The 20,325-nt window shown below is 39.3% G+C and overlaps 1 protein-coding gene across 2 annotated transcripts in view; it reads left to right on the top strand.

The window, feature by feature from the left end:
* The window catches only part of LOC128638532 (Golgi integral membrane protein 4), a 465,870-nt gene that overhangs the window by 368,685 nt on the left and 76,860 nt on the right, over positions 1–20,325 (top strand). The window lies entirely within an intron of this gene.

The following is a 20,325-nucleotide window of genomic DNA, read 5'->3' as shown; positions in this document are numbered from 1 at the left end:
CTCTCGAACTATGGCTCTGTTTCCAATTATTTAGTAAATATGACTAAATCAGAATTTCTCCCCTTAAATTTAACTCAATCCACACTCAACACCATAAAATCAGAATGCACCCTTAAACCTCAAACCAAATTTTTAAAATACCTGGGTATTTCTTTAACCCCTGATAAAGAAGATCTACGTAGGTATAATTATGGGAATTTAATCTCTGAATTCCAAACACTTGTGTCCTCATGGATGCCGAAAAATATTTCCTGGCTGGGTAGGATCCAAGCAGTGAAAATGATACTTTTACCAAAAGCCCTTTATGTCCTGCAGACAGTACCAATCCCGGGCATTATTAAAGACATAGATACTCTACAAAATATTATAAACGACTACATCTGGCGAAAAAGACCCCCACGTACTAATAAGCACACTCTTTATAAGCGCCCTAAAGAGGGGGGTTAGGAGTCCCACACCTCCGCTCCTACAAGCTGGCAGTCTCCCTACAGAGAGTAGCGGATTGGTGCAGATATGGGGGATTAGACTCAAAAAGTTGGATACAAATCGAATCTGACTTATCATACTCTAAACACATAAGCAGCTTAAGCTGGAATCCAGCTTTCCTTACAAGCCATATAGTTTCCCACTCCGCTATCACAAATGAAACATGGTAAGATTGGAGAATGATTTGTAACTCCTTTAAAATCATTTCCACGCCATATTCCCCCCTCACCACAATTATTTCTAACCCAGAATTCACTCCTGGTTTACAAGTAGATTCGTTAAATTTCCAAACATTAGAACAAATGCTCCCAATTCACTCTATCACAGAAGGGAATAACATTAAACCCATAGGAATCATTCAGGCTATGGAACACCCTTTCTTGTCTTCATGGTTTAGAATACACCAAACTAGACACTACATAGTCATGCATAAGCATAGATCAGACCTTAGGCCTTTAACAATGTTTGAACAGCTCTGTTTGACTAGGGAGACCCCATCAAAGGTTATCTCTAATCTATATAAGCTTACTTTGACTTGCTCCTTCCCGCACCTGCCACCCTATACTAGGAGTTGGGATAGAGAATTGAACTCCTCCACACATGCCCAGACATGGTCACGTAGATTCTTAGCCTTGTCTCATTCTGGTCACTCCTCCCAGGCAAAGGAGACTAACATAAAAATAATGACACAATGGTATCTAACCCCGGCAAAACTTAAATACATTTATAAAAACACCTCTGGTCTTTGCTGGAGGGGATGCCGAGAAGAAGGCCACCTCTCTCACATTAGGTGGGACTGCATACATATCAAACAGTACTGGACAAATATATTTAATTGCATCAACAAGACCCTAGGCTCTAACCTGGTCCCCACCCCAGAGATGGTGATGCTTAATCACCCTAACAACCTAACTTGCAAGATAAGAAAACACTTATTCCAAATCTTACTTAATGCGGCCAACCAACTTATTCCTAAATATTGGAAAACTCCACAAAGTCCTACCATTCTGGAATGGAAAGCCCTGGTAAATAAAACTGTATTACTAGAACGATTCCATTATTTCAAGCTGGGCCAACTGACATTTTTTCACAACATACAGTTCCTATGGGACTCCTTTTTACTGGCAGAAATATCACATACCACATAACCCCCTGGGCCGCTATAGTTATCTGTATTCCACAGGATCCAAGGAGCATCATGGTACACATGAAAAATTTGTTTCTATGTGTTTCTTTTTCTTTTGTTTTAGCAGTATTCAAGGTTTAGACACTTATTTTGTTCAATATCTCTGCATTATACTTAGAAGGTAGCCACTAGGGGCTTTTGTCCTCTGACTCATCTAGATGGAGCTTAACATCTCATAACCTGCTTCTCTCCACTGTGCTTCCCAATCTGTATGAATAAGGTTAATGTCCTACACTATTCTGACCGTAATATTCCTTCACATGGACACACCTGTCTTTTAGCCCGGATGAAATTAACTTGTCCCGCTAAAGGAAGCCAATGGACTCTGAGAGCTCTAAAAATCAGTTAAAATCTTTGTATGACATATTGAACACTCTTGTATCATTGCATATTGACGATGTATTGTTGAAAATAATTTTCTATTCTGACCGTAATATTCCTTCCATGGACATACCTGTCTTTTAGCCCGGATGAAATTAACTTGTCCCGCTAAAGGAAGCCAATGGACTCTGAGAGCTCTAAAAATCAGTTAAAATCTTTGTATGACATATTGAACACTCTTGTATCATTGCATATTGACGATGTATTGTTGAAAATAATATTTTTTTTCCAAATAAAAAGAATATATAAAAAATAAAAAAAAATTCTATGTGGTCAGTTTATGTCTTCAATACATTTTAAGGATGCTTACCTTTATGTTCTTGTTTCTAGGAACATTATCAGTTTCTGAGATTTGCTTTTTTGGAACAGGCTTTTTCAGTTTGTTGGCTACAGCTCTCAGAATATTCTCTAAGGTTCTACATAGCTTCTTATCTGTAATCAGTCTTCACGGTATTGCAGTGTTTTCTGGCCTGGATGATATCTTGGTTCAAGTTTCATCTTTCTTTCCAATGGCATGGAGAGTCCACAAATCCATTCAATTAATAGTGGAAATTCTACTCCTGGCGACAAGGAGGCGGCAAAGAACACCCCAGCAAAGCTGATAAATATCACACCCACTTCTCATAAACCCCCAGTCATTTATTTGCCTTTGTCATCTGGAGGATGTGCGAAGTTGGTCTGCCTGTAGAGTTTCAGAGCTCTGCAGTGTGATCCCCCTTACCTTGTTTTTCATGCAGATAAGGCGGTTCTTCGTACTAAGCTGGGGCTTCTTCCTAAGGTGGTTTCGGACTGAAATATCAATCGGGAAATTGTTGTTCCTTCATTCTGTCCTAATCCTCCTTCTCAGAAGGAACATCTTTTGCATAATCTAGATGTTATGCATGCTCTGAAGTTCTATCTTCAGGCAACTAAAGATTTTTGGCGATCTACTGCCCTTTTTGTGGTATTTTCTGGTAAGCATAAGGGTCAGAAGGCCACTTCTTTTACTCTTTCTTTTTGGATGAGAACTGTTATTCCTTTGGATTATGAGTCAGCTGGGCGACAGCCTCCTGAGAGAATTACGGATCATTCTACTAGGGCTGTTTCTTCTTCCTGGGCTTTTAAAAATGAGGCCTTTGTGGAACAGATTTGTAAGGCGGCCACATAGTCTTCCATGCATCCAAATTTTCCAAATTCAATGTTTTTGCCTCTGCAGAGGCATCTTTTGGGAGAAAAGTTCTTCAAGCGGTGGTGCCTTCTGTTTAGGTCCACCTGTCTTGTTCTCCCTCCCTTCCATTCTGTGTCCTCTAGCTTGGGTATTGGTTCCCACTAGTAATTGAATTGATTTGTGGACTCTCCATGCCATTGGAAAGAAAACAAAATTGATGCTTACCTGATAAATTTATTTCTTTCCTGGCATGGAGAGTCCACGACCCGCCCTTAAAGGGACAGTCAAGTTAAAAAAAAACTTTCATGTTTCAAATAGGGCATGTAATATTAAACAACTTTCCAATTTACTTTTATCACCAATTTTGCTTTGTTCTCTTGGTATTCTTAGTTGAAAGCTAAACCTAGGAGGTTCATATGCTAATTTCTTAGACCTTCAAGGATGCCTCTAAGCTAAATGCATTTTGATAGTTTTTCACCACTAGAAAGCAGGTTTTTTCAGTTCTCCCGTTTGGAAGAGTGGTCTCTTCATCTGATTATGTTCTATCAGATAATAGATCTTTGGGGTCGCTAAGAGATAGTTCTGATGGGTTTCCGGTTGAATCTCAATTTTCCAAGTTACTGGAGAATCTAGGGATCGTTGAACTGTGTTTGTGGATGCTCTTGTAGTTGAGTCATCATACTGGCTAGCCTATATATTTTTATTTTTTATTCCAGGGTGATTGCTAAAATTTGGCAGGAAGAGCTTTGGTGATTCTGTTATGCTCCAAGTTGTTCTTACAGTATTTAGTATGCAGATCTGGTTCTGTTATCCAATTTCTCTCCTTGGCTTTTGCATCCAGACCTTCTATTTTAAGGTCCTGCTTTCTATCCGGATCTAGTTCTCTTGGCTTGATGTAATAGAGATAGAAGAATCAGAAATCCTTTGAACTATTTGTTCAGTAATTTAGTTTCTTATACAGGCTTGTAAGTCTATGACTAGGGGAATTGTTATTTAACCAAATATATGTATTTTTTTTAGTAGGCAACCCCAAGTATTGATCTAGGCTCATTTTGGTATATTTCATGCCACCATTTCACCGCCAAATGCGATCAAATAAACAAAATCGCTAACGTTTTCATAATTTTAGGTTTCTCACTGAAATTATTTATAAACAGCTTGTGCAATCATGGCACGAATGTTTGTAAATGCTTCTCTGGGATCCCCTTTGTTCAGAAATAGCAGATATATGTGGCTTTGCCATTGCTTTTTTGTAATTAGAAGGCAGCTAAATGCCGCTGCTCACTACACTTATATTATGCCCAGCAGTGAAGGGGTTAATTTTAGCTTTAGTGTAGAGATCAGCCTCCCACCTGAAACATCCCACCCCTTGATCCTTCCCTAATTCCTGTCAAACGGCTCTCTTCCCTCCCCCACCCCACAATGGTCTTCCCCATCTTAAGTGCTGGCAGAAAGTCTGCCAGTACTAAAATAAAAGGCTTTTTTTCTTTTATAATGTTTTTTTAAATATATTTTCTGCAGTGTAGGATCCCCCCCCAACAGCTCTCTAACCCTCCCCCCTCTACCTATTTGCTGCCATCTTAGGTACTGGCAGCTGTTTGCTAGTACCCAGTTTGCTGCAAATTAGGCAATTTAAAATAAAAAATACCCATTTTTTCTGTAGTGTAGCGGCCCCCCCTCAATACCCTCCCCCTCCCAGATTGACTTTCCACCGTCCTAAAACCAGGATTCTCCCTCTCCCTCCTTCCCCCTTCCTGTCGCTCTCAGTAGGTTGTTTTTTCTCTCTAAGTGTTGTGCGCAACTCCCGCCCCCCTCCAGCGATGGGCCGCCCACCTACCTCCCTCCTTATCCTCCCACCCACCAACGATCGGCACCATCGCTGCCCGATGCAAAGAGGACCACAGAGTGGCCCTCTCTGCATCAGTAACTCTGCCCGTCTATTTCTGCACTACCTCACTCGTGGGGCATACAGAAATAGTGCGATCTTTCTATTTTTCGCGAGATCGCGGCAATGAGAGGTCCAGGACACCAGCGTTGTACAGGGTACTGCGATGGTCGTTAAGGGGTTGTTAAAGGTCTGGAAGGCCTTTATTTCTTGGTGGTCATATCAAGTTTTTTCTTGGCAGTTTTTTTTTATTTCTCAGATTCCTTGCTATTTTTACATAATGGTTTGGATAAGGGTTTATCTGCCAGTCCTTTTGAAGGGTCAGTTTTCTGTCCATTTCAGTTATGTTCCGTAAGAAGATTGTTAATCTTTCTGACATTTATGGTTAAGTCCTAGACTGCTATAGAACCTGTTATTATTCAAATTTTATTTTTTTCTTGAGGATTTTGCAGGTTTCTCCTTTTAGGCCTATACAGGTGGATATTAAACTTCTTTTTGGAAGTTTTGTTTCTTTTAGCTATTTCATCTGTTAGAAAAGTTCCACTCTTTATTGTGTTCTACCTTATTTTATTTTTCTTTAGGATAAGGTTATGTTTTTTGGGATATTTTTGTTCCTTCTTTATTATTCAGAGTGGTCTCTTTATGTTTTGGATTTTGTTAGAGCTTTGTAGTGTTATGTTGACAATACTTAGGATTTTTGCTTTTACAAAAAGTTCATAGAATTTCTGCAGTCTCTTTGGCTTCTTGGTTTCAGCTTTTTATTTATATACTGTACTTTTCTTGGAGGCAGGTCAGCCTCCACCTAGATGGCCATTTGCCACTTTTGTGTTTTAGAATGTTTTAGCAGTAGACCAATTTGTGCTAGTCAGCTATTTAGTCTTCTTTGCATATTTTTTCTACCATTTTAATGTTCTTGCTTCTTCTGAGGCCGCCTTTGGTAGGGTGTCCTTAAGGCAGTTGTCTAAGGTTTATTTACTTTTGCCTGTTGGTTTTATTTTATCGCATTTTTTATATATATATAAGGCTCTATTAGGGTTGTGGATTTAGTTTCTCAGTGATAAAAGATAGAGATTCCACCCTTTTCTGTTATTACTCGTGGAGTCCACAGCTTCGGTATTTGTTCCAAAGAATAATGGACCGTGGACCCTCACCACCTGTATGAAAGAAAACATAATGTATGCTTTACTGATAAATTCACTTCTTTGATCGTGGTTAGACCCCACCCTTTTTTCTGGGGGGGGGTTTGTCCCTACTCCTATATTGTTGTCTCTTATTACTTTTCCTTCCTCTTTGTGCTCAGCTATATGTAAGACTGAGATGGTGAGGTGGGAGAGTTCTTGGAATTTGGTAATATTTGCCTCCTCCTAGGGTAGGGAAGAGTTATTCCCAGGAGTAATTGGGAGAGATTGTGGACTCTCACCACCATGAAAGAAATTAATTTTTTCAGGTAAGCAGAAATAAGAAGAAATAATGTTTTTTAACTAAATATAACGAGTTGAAATTAAAGCACTATATTATAGTAAAAGCACTGAAGGTTTGTTCTCTTCTTTTTATAAATAGATATGTGTGTAGTGTATATATATGTGTGTGTGTGTGTAAAATATTATTTCTTTCCTAAGACATGGAGAGTCCACAACATCATTCCAATTACTAGTGGGATATTCACTCCTGGCCAGCAGAAGGAGGCAAAGAGCACCCCAGAAAGCTGTTAAGTGTCACTTCCTTTACCCATAACCCCCAGTCATTCTCTTTGCCTCTGTCAATGAAGGACGTGAAGTTGGTGTCTGAAGATTGTATTCCTTTTTTGGGTACTTTTCCCTGCAAGCAAGGATTTGGGTTTAGCTGTGTCCACATCAATCTCTTCATTAAGAGTAGTGGTGGCTTTTAAGCAGTTAGAAAGTGGTGAAGTGGTCCTTGCTTTGTTTTCTAACATATTTGCTGCCCTCGGTATAGAAAGCCAGAGTTGGTTACTCTGTTCTTTCTTTTTCTACAGGTCTCTGTAAGGAGTATGTGTCCTTTCACGCCTTGTGAGCTCTGAGCTGTCTTCCTGCCTGCTAGATTTGCAGGTAAGTGCTTTTGTCTTCTAGGTACTGGAGACTTGCACTATCTAATTTAAATCTGCATTAATTGTTATGGGACATTATAATCCTTAGGGAGGATTCATTTGGGGCAGTATGCAGGCACTATTTGTATGTGAGGAGACTAGGGGTTAACGGCTTCCATTCGTTTTATGGGATGGCTAATGACCCTATGGCTATGTGTATTTATCGCAGAGGTCTTTTTTGAGGGAATGTTTAAACGGCTACTTTGCGTTCTTTGCTTCAAAGTAGAATCGCACGCTTTTTCTTTAATGCGCAGTTTCTTTTGATGCCACTCACGTGACCTCCCACTCTTCTGCTTGTAGCTTTGAGCAGAGCGGCGTCATTCCTGTGAGTTTCTCTTCCATTGCGGCTGTGCAGTTATCGTCTGGCCGAGAGTCCTAAATTTGTGCAGGTTACGGTAGGGCACCTCAGCTTCTGAGGTGTAGAGGTGTATTTCATTTCAATTTGTTTAACTCTTTGAAGGACTATCCTTCTTAAAGCGACATTCCTTACTTTTTTGGGTACTTTATCAGCTATGGATAATGAACAACAGTCTGTTCCTTTTGAAAAATGCTTATTATGTTTGGAGGCTCAAATTGTCTTGCCTATGCAATTTTGTTCCTCATGTTTAGAAAAGACCTTAAAATGTTAAGCTAAATTACTTGTTTCCGAGCCTAATGTCTCTCAGGATGATGCTGTTAAGGCAATGCCACAGCTTTCTCCTCAAATGCCCCAAGCCTCAATAACTTCACATACAGTGCCCTGCAGTTCCTCTCAGACTCCTGGAGGAGTGTATTTGACAATAGATTTTGCTGCACAGATATCTTCTATGGTATCTGCGGCTTTATCTGCTTTTCCCATGATGGGGAAGCGCAAGAGAAAATCAAAACATTTTTCTGATAGTAAGATGTCTGTCCCATCTGCTGCTGCGAAAGTTGACCAGGTTAACCCTCAAATGGGGGGTGCTGGAGTTGGATCTGATGGTGTCTCAGCAGAACGCCAAGCTTCCAAGGTACGGTTCAAGGTAAAGAGATCCGCAGGCAGCTCTGATAGATGCTCTGGCGGTGCCTTGGGGGTTCGGTCTAGTTTATCTATTTCCTCCGTTTGCTTCTTTTTGTCTTCTTCCATGAGTCATTGCTCGTATCAAACAGGAGAGAGTATCAGTAATTCTAATAGCTCCGGCATGGCCAGGCAGGATCTGATTTTTTAGACCTAGTGAACATGTCTTCTCTTCCACCTTGGAAGTTACCTCTGAGGAAGGACCTTCTAACTCAGGGTCCATTCTTCCATCCAAATCTAGTTTCTCTGAAGCTGACTGCTTGGAGATTGAACGATTAGTTTTAGCTAAGCATGGCTTTTCTGAATCTGTTATTGATACCATGCTTCAGGCTCGCAAGCCGGTTACTCGCAAGATTTACCATAAGGTATGGCACAAATACCTTTATTGGTGTGAATCGAATTTTCTCTTTTCTTTAGGAAGGTCTGGAGAAGGGTTTATCAGTCAGTTTTCTGAAGGGTCAGATTTCTGCACTGTCTATTCTTTTACACAAACGTCTGGCGGATGGTTCAATCTTTTTGTCAGGCCTTGTCAGAATCAGACCTCTGTTTAAGCCTGTTGCTCCTAATTTTGGAGCCTTAACCTAGTTCTTAGAGTCTTGCAGCAGGCTCCGTTTGAGACAATGCATTCTGTAGATATTAAGTTGTTATCTTGGAAAGTTTTGTTTCTTATTGTTATTTACTCTGCTCGTAGAGTTTCTGAACTCTCGGCTCAGCTGTATGATTCGCCTTTACCTTATTTTTTATGCGGATAAGGAGGTCCTTCGTACTAAATTGGGGTTTCTCCCTAAGGTGGTTTCGGATCGAAACATTAATCAGTAATTTGTTGTTCCTTCCTTTTGTCCTAATTCTTCTTCTTATAAGGAACGTCTTTTGCATAACTTGGATGTTGTGCGTGCTCTAAAATTTTACCTACAGGCTACTAAAGATTTTCGTAAGTCTTCTGCCCTGTTTGTTTGTTTGTTTGTTTCTCAGGAAAGCGTAAGGGTCAAAAGGCCACTTCTACTTCTCTTTCCCTCTGGTTGAGAAGTATGATTCGTTTTGCTTATGAGACTGCTGGACAGCAGCCTCCTGAGAGAATTACGGCTCATTCCACTAGGGCTGTCTCCTCTTCTTGGGCTTTCAAAAATGAAGCTTCTGTGGGACAGATTTGCAAGGCGGCCACATGGTTCTCTTTGCATACTTTTTCCAAATTTTACAAGTTTGATACTTTTGCTTCGGCTGAGGCCTCTTTTAGGAGAAAGTTTCTTCAAGTGGTGGTGGCTTCTGTTTAGTTCTGCCTGTCTTGTTCTTCCTCCCTGTTCTTTCTGTGTCCTCTAGCTTGGGTATTGGTTCCCACTAGTAATTGGAATGATGTTGTGGACTCTCCATGTCTTAGGAAAGAAAAGAAAATTTATGCTTACCTGATAAATGTATTTATTTCCGGACTTGGAGAGTCCACGACCCCACCCTTAAGATTATACAGTATTTTTTACTAAACCTCAGGCACCTCTACACCTTTTGTGTTATCTTTTTCCATTTCCCTTCTGCTGAATGACTGGGGGTTATGGTTAAGGGAAGTTACATTAAACAGCTTTTCTGGGGTGCTCTTTGCCTCCTCCTGCTGGCCAGGAGTGAACATCCCACTAGTAATTGGAATGACGTTGTGGACTCTCCATATCTGGAAATAAATAAATTTATCAGGTAAGCATAAATTTTATTTGTCCTACTGAAGGGGTTAAAGATCTGATAGGTTTCTTCTACTTTAATCTCTTAGACTAAAGAGTGCTCCTAAAGCGTTGTATTATTCTTCATTTTATAAGCTGTTATTTTAGTTTGTTTTCACACCTACTAATTCCAGAACGAGGACCTTTCTTAGAAGAATTATATGGGAAAATTGACAAGTCTCTGTTTTGCTTCACAGTGTGTAGGAGATCTTTACTAGAAATCAAGTCATTTTGTATTTGGTGACTCAGCAGAGATGGATTTAAAGTCTCCCTTATTGCTTTTTAATTGAATTTATTAAGACTGCATGCAGCATGTTTTTTGTTTTAATTAAGTGGCCAGTGGAGGGCTTTCTGAGTGAGTTTTAAGCTGTTCTGCCTGGAAACTATTTCTGTTTTGGAAAGAACAAATCAGGATTTGTTCCAGCTGTGCTTTTTTCAATATATTGTTTGATAGGTAATCCATGCTCATATTGTTCTATCTACGTCTGGTTGGATGATTCTGATCAATTTATCATAGTTATGTGTTTCCCCTCTTCCAGTTCAGTTAAATTGTAGCCCTGTATAAAATATCCTGATATGATGCTTACAGGGAACTCTAATAATACTGTGATGCCATAGGATACTTTTAGGATGAATTATTTAAAATACTTTTACTTGTATGTATGTTACTAAAAATATTAGTTGAAACAAAGGTTAAAATAACTTGCACTATCACCCTGATTAGCTAATCATAGATATATCATTTATTTCATATTTCTCAAAATATATATTTATAATAATATTATTATTCATTTTTTATGTTTAAAACATTTAAAACCTAACATTTTATACATAGCTCAGCATTACAGAAACTCAACCTTTAGCATATGTTGGCCTTATACAAACCAATGCTTCAGTTTTACAGTCTTGTGTTGAGTCTTCTCTCCTATTCAATTTGACAACCAATGAGGCAGGGGATAATTAATGACTGATTAGTAGGAAGCCATCAGCTGGAGAAAGTAGAATCTTCAAACTGAATTTTAATAAGAAGTCCTCCTCCTACTATCCTCTGTCTTCAGTTTTAATATTTCTGTTTTGTGAGGGCTGCTTCTTTGGGAGCTCTGCTTTACTCCTACTTTAATTTTACTGAAATATTTATATCTGATAGACACATCATAGCTCTAACCCCCCCTCCCCATCAGAAACTTACGTCCAGCGATCCAGGGATGGGCTCCTGCCTCTTTGTTCCTCCATTTGGAACGCCGAGCTTTGTCTTCTGCAGCGGCTGCTGCTCTCCCTAGGTGCGCGTGGCTACTCACTTAGCTGATTTAAAGGGAGAGCGCCTAAGCGACCACAGGTGTGGGAGTTCCTAAATAAACCCACTCAGCCCATTACTGGGAGTTATTGAAGAGTACATCTTCTACTTACCTGTTCTTCCTGTATCATGTGTGACTTCAAGCTGATACTTATCTTGTCCCTGTACTACTTACCTGAATGCTGCTGCACTCCTTGCATCTCGTGATAGCCTCTCTACAGTACCTGCTTGGTATCCTGTGCCCTGCTAAGTCTCCTGTATCCTGCTGTGCCTGTGGCAGCTTACCTCCTGCTGTACCTTTTGCAGCTTACCTGTATCCTGCTGTGCCTGTGGCAGCTTACCTGTATCCTGATGTGCCTGTGGCAGCTTACCTCCTGCTGTACCTGTTGCAGCTTACCTGTATCCTGTTGTGCCCGCTGCACTAACTGTTACCCTGTGGCAACCTCACCAACAGTACCTGCTGGTAATCCTGGTCCTTCTAAGTCTCCTGTATCTTGCTGTACCAGTGGCAGCTTGCCTGAATCCTCCTGTACCTGCTGCAACTACCCGGTATGCTGTGGTATCCTTACCAACAGTAACCGCTGGGTTTCATGTGCCTGCTGAGTTTCCTGTGCTTGCTTTACCAGTGGCAGCTTACCTGAATCCTGCTGTACCTGCTGCAACTACCTGGTATCCTTTGGCAGCCTTACCAACAGTACCCGGTGAGTTTCCTATGCTTGCTTTCCCAGTGGCAGCTTACCTGAATTCTGCTGTGCCTGTTGCACCTACCTGGTATCCTGTGAAAGCCTGCTGAGTCTCCTGTGCTTGCTGTACCAGTGGCAGCTTACCTGACTCCGGCTGTACACACTGAACCTACTTGGTATCCCATGGCAGCCTCACCAACAGTACACGCTGGGTATCCTGTACCTGCTGAGTCTCCTGTAAGTGCCATACCCGTGGCAGCTTACCTTAATTATTTTATCACTACTGCCTCTAGCTGGTATCCTGTGCTCGCCTGTCCACCTAAAACTGCTGGACATTGCTGCTACCTTTCCCCTTGGTACCTAGTTGCTGGACTGGTCTCATTGTACCTGACCTTTGGCCTGTTCCTGGACTATTGTTTTTCCTTTGATATTGATCAATTCTTAGTTTGATTTTTGTTTTCCTTTTTTCCTATTCCTTCATTTAGAGTTCCACCCACTCCAATCCTCACACTCCCCTTCTTCATTCATGTCGCACACTACACAGGTCCATCTCTGTTCCATACCCACAGGTTCCAATGGTCACGTAAGACATATATCTCATATATGTGGGTTCTGTGAATACATCATTTGGATTTATATGAAACTCTATCATCTAGTAATTGGTATGCCTCAGTCAAGCTTTCACAACATTTATTTTCTCCTTTAGAACCATCACTTTATTATGAATGGTGCACACTTCTATAACATATCTTCCATCAAAACACTATTAATCACTTATACTACCGACAAGATTTTGTGTAACTATTATACTTCAATGTGAAACATTTCGCTTTAATTTTGGCCCTGTAATATGCTCTGGGACTTAGTGGTTTCTAAACCAGAAGTCTTCAGACAACCTCTACAACCTGTTTTTGTATGATTGTGGTCCTGTATTAGTTCCTTTAAAGGAACATGAAACCCATATTCATCAGATAGTGAGAGCCCATGAGTTGTCATGTGTGGGAATTCCCCTCCTGACCACTAGGAGGAGGCAAAAGATACTCAACACACCAGAGCTTTAAATCCCTCCTACTTTTGATGATCCTTAGTCATTTTTCTTTTGCTTCCATGATGGGTTGAGGTGAAAGTTGAAGTGCAGATCTACTTGTCATTGAGAAGGGTCATCTAACTGATCTGAGACTGATTTCCTCTTTGCAATACCCTGTCAGTCAGAGAGGTAGACTTAGTTATCAGCCAGGCAGTGAAAAATATTTTCTTAGTGTGAAATGTCACAGGCCTCCCAGTTGAAAAGTGGATTCATCTACCAGTCCTCTTGTCTACATAGAGCTACTCTTTGTATGATTCCCAGCCCTACCCAGGTGAAATATGGATTTATCCACCAATCCCCTGAGGTGTAGATAGTTACTTGTTAAAGATCCTTGGCATTGTGCTTTTACTGCCTAGGACGGGTTTGCCTACTGGAAGCAAATTGCTGCAACTGAGGCAAGCACAGTGGACAAAGAACATTGCACCTTTATCGCCCACTGGCTATTAGTTTGCACATGCTTTACATAGTTTAGAGACATATATTTGTACACCATACACCTTACACTACCAGTTTATTTCACTTTTGGGAACTTTTAAAAATTCCAACTTTTTTTGAGGTCAGGGTCTCTGTAATTTTAGTTCTGTCTGCTTTAGCACACTCTGCTTTAAAGTGTTTGTAAATCCTAGTTTTTGTGAAATGCTAGTATTTACCAGTGCAACAAATAAAGTGGACTTTCAGTCGTGAAGTATAAAATACTTCATGCTGAAAGTTCCTTTATTTGCCTGCAGTGTATGTTGTGCTGAGCGCCTCAGAAACCGCCCACAGCAGAACGCTATTTTTCAGTGAGGTGATCTTAGCCAATAGACTGCTAGCTATCTGGCATAATGCCAACTGGGCCACAAAGCTATTGGCTAAGAGGTGGAAATGCCACCTCATTGAAAAAGTAGTGTTCTGCTGTGGGCAGCCTGAGGCGCTCGGCACGGCATACGTTACAGGCAAATATTTTATACTTCCTTAATGAAGGGTCCCCTTGTTGCACTGGTAAATCCTAGCATTTCACAAACACTAGGATTTACCATCACTTTAACACACTCGGTTACAGCTGAGCTATACACAGTCTATTTCTTTTACCTGTGCTAAGATCTTTGTTTCTTGGCTTTAGCGCTCACCAGTAGTGCTCTCTTCTTATTGTTCCTTTTTTGTCATAATACTTTTCTTTTCCTGTGCTACTGTAATCTCTCAGTTAGTGGGGTGAAGCCCCTGAGGCTAATGGAGGTGTTAAAGTACTCTGTTCATCTGGCCTTTGTTTCAAATTGTGGTATACATTTTATTTGCTGTGTTATTCGCAATGTTTTCCCTCTCCAAGGCTTAACCAGTTTTGCATTGTGCCATTACTGTGTGCCTCTTACTGCTTATCGGTTTCAGTCACTAAGCAATTTCATTACTATTACTATAGAGCAAACTAGTGCAGCTCAGGCATCTTGTCCATCATCTGATCCTTTATAAGGGACCCTATGACACTTTACCCATTCCAGTTTGTGTTTACTTTTTAAGAATTCTCAGGTGTGTCCACCTGCTCAGCTATATACCATTTATGTGCCAAGTCTATTTTTACCTCTAAACAGGGTTTTGCTGTGCTACCTTCTTTTCAATGTGTGCATATGTTTTTGCCTTATCAAGGTTGCTCCAGAGAGGGTTTATCTGAACCTCCTCTGAAATTAAAAGTGTATATATACTATTAATGAAATGTTAACTGCTATGCCTACAGCTGTTAATCGTCGACATTTGCATAGGTTTGAAGGTGGTCCTTCTTTGGCCTTTAGCTTATTAGGGACTTTCCTTAGGAACAGCCTTTCTAAGGAACCCATTGATGATAGAGGTGTTTATAACTAGGAGGACTCTCTTTCTGAGTATAGTCTTTCCGAGTCTCAGGACCATGTTGCTGTGGCAGAGGATTTGTACTTTAATTTTAGGCTTGAACATATTCATGCTTTATTATAAGTGGTTTTAATTGCTTTAGAAGTAGATGATTTTCCTACTACAGTTAAGAGACCAGTTAAGAGGATTGATACTTTTTTTAAGGCAGCCCCTTAGCAGACTTATTATTAAAATGCATTTATGAAGCGCCAACATATTCTGCAGTGCTGTCCATGGATACAGTTCATTTAAATAAAACAATATAAGACTTGTAAGAGACAGGACAACATTTACAAACACATACAGGAGGAATTGAGGGCCCTATTCCCGTGGGAACTTACAATCTAGAAGGGTAGGAGGTTGAGAAACAGGAGGTGAGGACTGCAAGATTAAGAAAGATGATAATACAGAGTTAGATGAGGTAAATGTTAGGTAAGTGAAATTTAATTTATTATTGAGTTGGGTGGTAAGCTTCGGGGAGCACTTATTGCCTGATTCAGTTTCTGAACTCATTTCTAATGAATGTCAGAGGGCAGGTATTCCTTTTGCTCTCTCTGCTGTGTTTAAATCTATATTCCTTCTACCTTCTTCAAAAACAGATATTTGGGAAATTATTCCTAAAATGGATGCAGCCATTACCACTCTTGCTTGGCATACCACTATTCCTTTGGAGGATAGTGCCTCTTGTAAGGATCCTTTGGATAGAATACTTGGGGGTTTTCATAGACAATGTTTTCAGCTTGCAGGTTTTATGTTTAGACCTGCTGTCAGTGTTGCTTGTGTAGCTGCTGCTACTGCTGTTTGGTGGGACAAACTTTCAGATCTTGTTTCTGGGGGAACCAACTCTAGATGTGCTTCATGATCACATTAACCTCTTGAAAACGATGACTAGATTTATTTATTATGCAGCTGTGGAGAAATGATTTGTATTATTACTAAAATTGCTGTTTTAGCTAGACAAGCTTTATGGCTTAAATCTTGGTCTTTTGATATGGTTTCTAAACGAAGATTGCTTTCTCTTCCCTATCAGAGTAAATCTCTGTTAGGTATTTTAATGCAGTTAGAGAGGCACTGTAAAAAAAAAAAAAAAATTGATGCTTGGGGGAATACTCCGTGCTAGTACATTACTAAGTATTCTTTGAAATCTTAAAAAGGAGGAAAAATAGAAAAGTTCAAATTTTACTACAGCTCTTTTCAGAAAAGTTAAAATAGTATTAAACTACCTTTTATTTACCTTTATTTATTCTATTAAAATGACTAAATCACTGAACAAAATGATTCACCAATTACTGGACTGGTAAACCACTTCCAATGCCCCCGGTATTTCTTTCCTACAACTGGATACCTTGACATCAGTTGGGGACATTGCTTGTGGATATCCTCATTCCAGTAAAAAAGAAAAAGTTATACATTCCGGCCTGAAAACAGGCCTTTTTTAAGCTTGTAATTGAAAAAATATGTACAAGAAAAACCTCGCAAAATTTAAATCCCTCGGCAACTAATTGGAATTTAGTGCAAAACGTCACTCACATTTCTATTAGACATAGATGTTTAATATCAACCTTGTACCTGATTGGAAACTGCTTGGCAACTATAGAATGCTGAGTCACGTGTTATATTCCACCAATCACTTTGTGACCTACCTGTTTCTAAGTTTTACACACATTTTTATTATAAAATTTGGTTTTATAAATAAATACCCAGAATGTATTATTTTTGTTCATTTTATTTGTTTGTATGCTATTTGGAAGGAAAATTTATTTTTATTCTCTTCTGAGAAGTATCAGTTACATATCTCCTCCTCTGATTTCACTTTTTATATGATCAAATCCCTACTAGGTTAATGCCCCTTACATTTGAATAATGATATTCCAAAAAATGTCTTGCAACAGTCATTATTTCTCATTTGCAATGTTCTCCTTAGCATTTTGAATGTTACTTAAAGGGACACTGAAACTAAAAAATTTTCTTTCGTGATTCAGATAGAGCATGCAATTTTAAGCAACTTTCTAATTTACTCCTATTATCAAATTGTCTTCATTCTCTTGGTATCTTTATTTGAAAAGCAAGAATGTAAGTTTAGATGTCGACCCATTTTTCGTGAACAACCTGGGTTGTTCTTGCTGATTGGTAGATAAATTCACCCACCATTAAACAAGTGCTGTCCAGAGTTTCTGAACCAAAAATTGGCTGGCCCCTTAGACGCCTTCTTTTTCAAATAAAGATAGCAAGAGAACAAAGAAAAATTGATAACAGGAGAAAATTAGAAAGTTGCTTAAAATTGCATGCTCGATCTGAATCACGGAAAAAAAAAAATTGGGTTCAGTGTCCCTTTAAGTGCTCTTCAACTCTAGCACCAAGGGGGCGAGTGAACATACTTACATAAAATTTGTTGCACTCACATTTCAAGCAATATATTACATTTTTGTTTCACAATTTATGTCATTATTATAAAGATGTTTCTTTCCAAAACGGTTAATGTTAAAAAAAAAATTGACCATGTGAGTGTAAACTTTGCAAGACTCACATGCTACTAATCCCCTAAATAGAGGTTTGATCAAAATGGCTAGGCACTAAATTGTCCTTTAAATTTTATCCTTTCTTATAAGTTATGAGGAGCTTGGAGGGTAGCACGTGACCCGGTATTCTATAGTTGCTAAGCAGTTCCCAATAAGGTACACATATGATATTAAACATCTATGTCTAATAGAAATGTGAGCAACATGTTGTACTAAATTCCGATTAGTCCCTCAGGGATTTAGATTTTGCACAGTCTTTCTTGTTCATATTTTTCCATTACAAGCTTAAATAGCCCTGTTTTCGTGCTGGGATGGGTAGCTTTTTGTTATTTTGCTACTTTTTGTTGTTTTTTGTTTTGTACTAGAATGAGGATATCCACATTCAGTGTCCCCAACTGATGCCGAGGTATCTGGTTATCGGCCAGAAATACAGGGGGCATTGCAAAAAGTGGTTTACCTCTCTAGTAATAGGTGTGCTTTTTTTTTTTTTTTTTTCATTGATCTAGCCATTTTAATGTAATAAATAAAGTTAAATAAAGGTAGTTTAAAACTATTAACTTTTTTAAAAAGAGCGGTAGTGCACTTAAAACCTTTTTCTCTTTTTCCCTCCTTTTTAAGATTTCTAAATCACTTAGGACCAGGACTGGATGCTATTTTTGCTAGTCACTGGAGTAAAGAAGCTTTTCTACCCCAAGATAAATAAAAAAAATAAAAATATATATATATATATATATATATATATATATATATATATATATATATATATATAGAGAGAGAGAGAGAGAGAGAGAGAGAGAGAGAGAGATCAGAAGTACATTTTCATTGCTTATTGCAATCTAAGAATCAAACAACGTTCTCCTCTGCTTCTGGTTATTCCAAATCTTCCTGGAAGTCCAACCCTTATTGATCTAGAAACACAGACCAAGACATTTACCCCAGCCTCCAAGTCCGCATAAAGGTGTGCAGCCCCCATGCCAGACCAGTCTCTGGTAGTAGACAGATTGAGTCTCTTACTGTTCAGGATCCCTGGGTGTTGGAAATTATTTTCAAGGGGTATTAAATAAGCGTTGGGTGAAAGCTTGCTTGAGGAAGATTCTTCCTGCATCAAGATCCTTTAAAGATCTGGGATTAATGTGATTGATTGGTCCAGTTCCAACTCCAAAATATTAATCCTAAACAAATTTCTGAAAGTTTCTACTTTGAAGATGGACATAATTTACACTTGACTTTCTTTAGTGCTGGAGGTCAGTTTATGTCTACCATAGACTTAAAAGATGATCATTTACATCTTTCTATTCACAGGGAGCTCCTTATTTTCTTAAACCTATGTATCTTTTCTAGGGTTCATTATCTATTCAGTGACTATACATTTGTCTCTGACAGACCTGCACAGACTAAAGAACAGGCCTGTGCTCTTCTTCAACTGAATGCTTTACATTCCATTGCTCAGTGCATGACAGTTGTGGGTCTCATGGTGGCTACTGCAAATTCAGTTCCATTTGCCAGATTTCATCTTCCGGACCTCCTATGGCAGATGCTGCATTAAGGAAAGGAGGTCAATGAGGATCAGTTTCAGATGATCCTGTTAGATCACAGGACAAGACAGTGTCTAACATGGTAGCTGAGCATTGCTTAGTTCACGGAATCTCTTCGCTTCGGCCAGTGTGAATAGTAATTTCCACAGATGCCAGTTGGTTAATTAGGGGTACAGTCTGGGAATCTCAGAGAGTGCAGGTAGTGTAGTCTCCTCAGAAAGCGAGGTTACCCATAAATATACTTGAACTTTGTACATTCTTCAGGGCTCTTCAGAGTCGGCCCAAATTCAGACAGGAATCTTTTCTGTGATTTCAATAAGACAGTGGCTTACATCAGTCATCTGACAGGAACTCTCAGTCCTTAGCAATGAGGAAAGTGCCCCGCATCATCTGTGAAGAATGTTCATTTTGCATGACTTCTGCCATCCACATACTGGGTGTGAACAATTGTGAGGCAGACTTTCTCTGTCACCAGTCTCTTCACCCCTGATTTATTGTCCGGTATGACAGTCTGGTTTTAGAGCTGCTGGAATTCTATAGATGCCTCTCTTGTGATCAGTACTGTGGAAATTTGGGAAGTCAGCCCAGTTAAACAGTATAGTCCCTATTCCTTCCAACAGTAACCCATGAAATCGTCATTGACCACCTGTCTTCTCTAACAACTAATGTTATGCACTGAATCTTACCTTACAGCTCACATTTTGTTACATATTTCAGGAATGAACAACTTCATGCAGACTATCTGTACTCCCACATTCTCTATTTGGACAACTGTTCCCTGTATCCTGATTTGTTCTTGGATCTTAAAGGGACATGAAAGCCATATTTCTTCTTTCGTGAATTAGAAAGAGCATGCAATTTTAAACAACTTTCCAATTTACTTCTATTATCTAATTTGCTTCATTCTCTTGATATACTTTGTTGAAAAGCATATCTAAATATGCTCAGTAGCTGCTGATTGGTGGCTGTACATAGATGCCTCGTGTGATTAGCTTACCCATGTGCATTGCTATTTCTTCAACAAAGGATACCTTAAGAATTAAGTAAATTAGATAATAGAAGTAAACTAGAATGTTGCCTAAAATTGTATTGTTTATCTGATTCATGAAAGAAAAATTGTGGGTTTTATGTCCCTTTAAATACACTGTGGGAAGCTGTATGTTTCATGTCACTATTTCGAATATAAAACTGATAATCCACAGTTTACACTCAATTAATACACACGCAGATTTACACTTACAGGCACTCACTTTTGTCACAAAATTCACTCTTTCCTTGGACCAACCCTCACAAGTGAGCATGTAAACCTGAATGTCCTATATTTATTCAATCACGATTCTCTCTAACTCATTTGCACACACAAAAATTGTAATACATTTTGAAACCTTCTCATTAAGATTAGTCCTCAGTAAACACTAGTGT

The sequence above is a fragment of the Bombina bombina genome, chromosome 8 (genome assembly GCF_027579735.1).
Source record: "Bombina bombina isolate aBomBom1 chromosome 8, aBomBom1.pri, whole genome shotgun sequence".
NCBI lineage: Eukaryota > Metazoa > Chordata > Amphibia > Anura > Bombinatoridae > Bombina > Bombina bombina.
The sequence above is the reverse complement of the archived record's forward strand: the minus strand, read 5'-3'. Positions and strand labels throughout refer to the sequence as shown.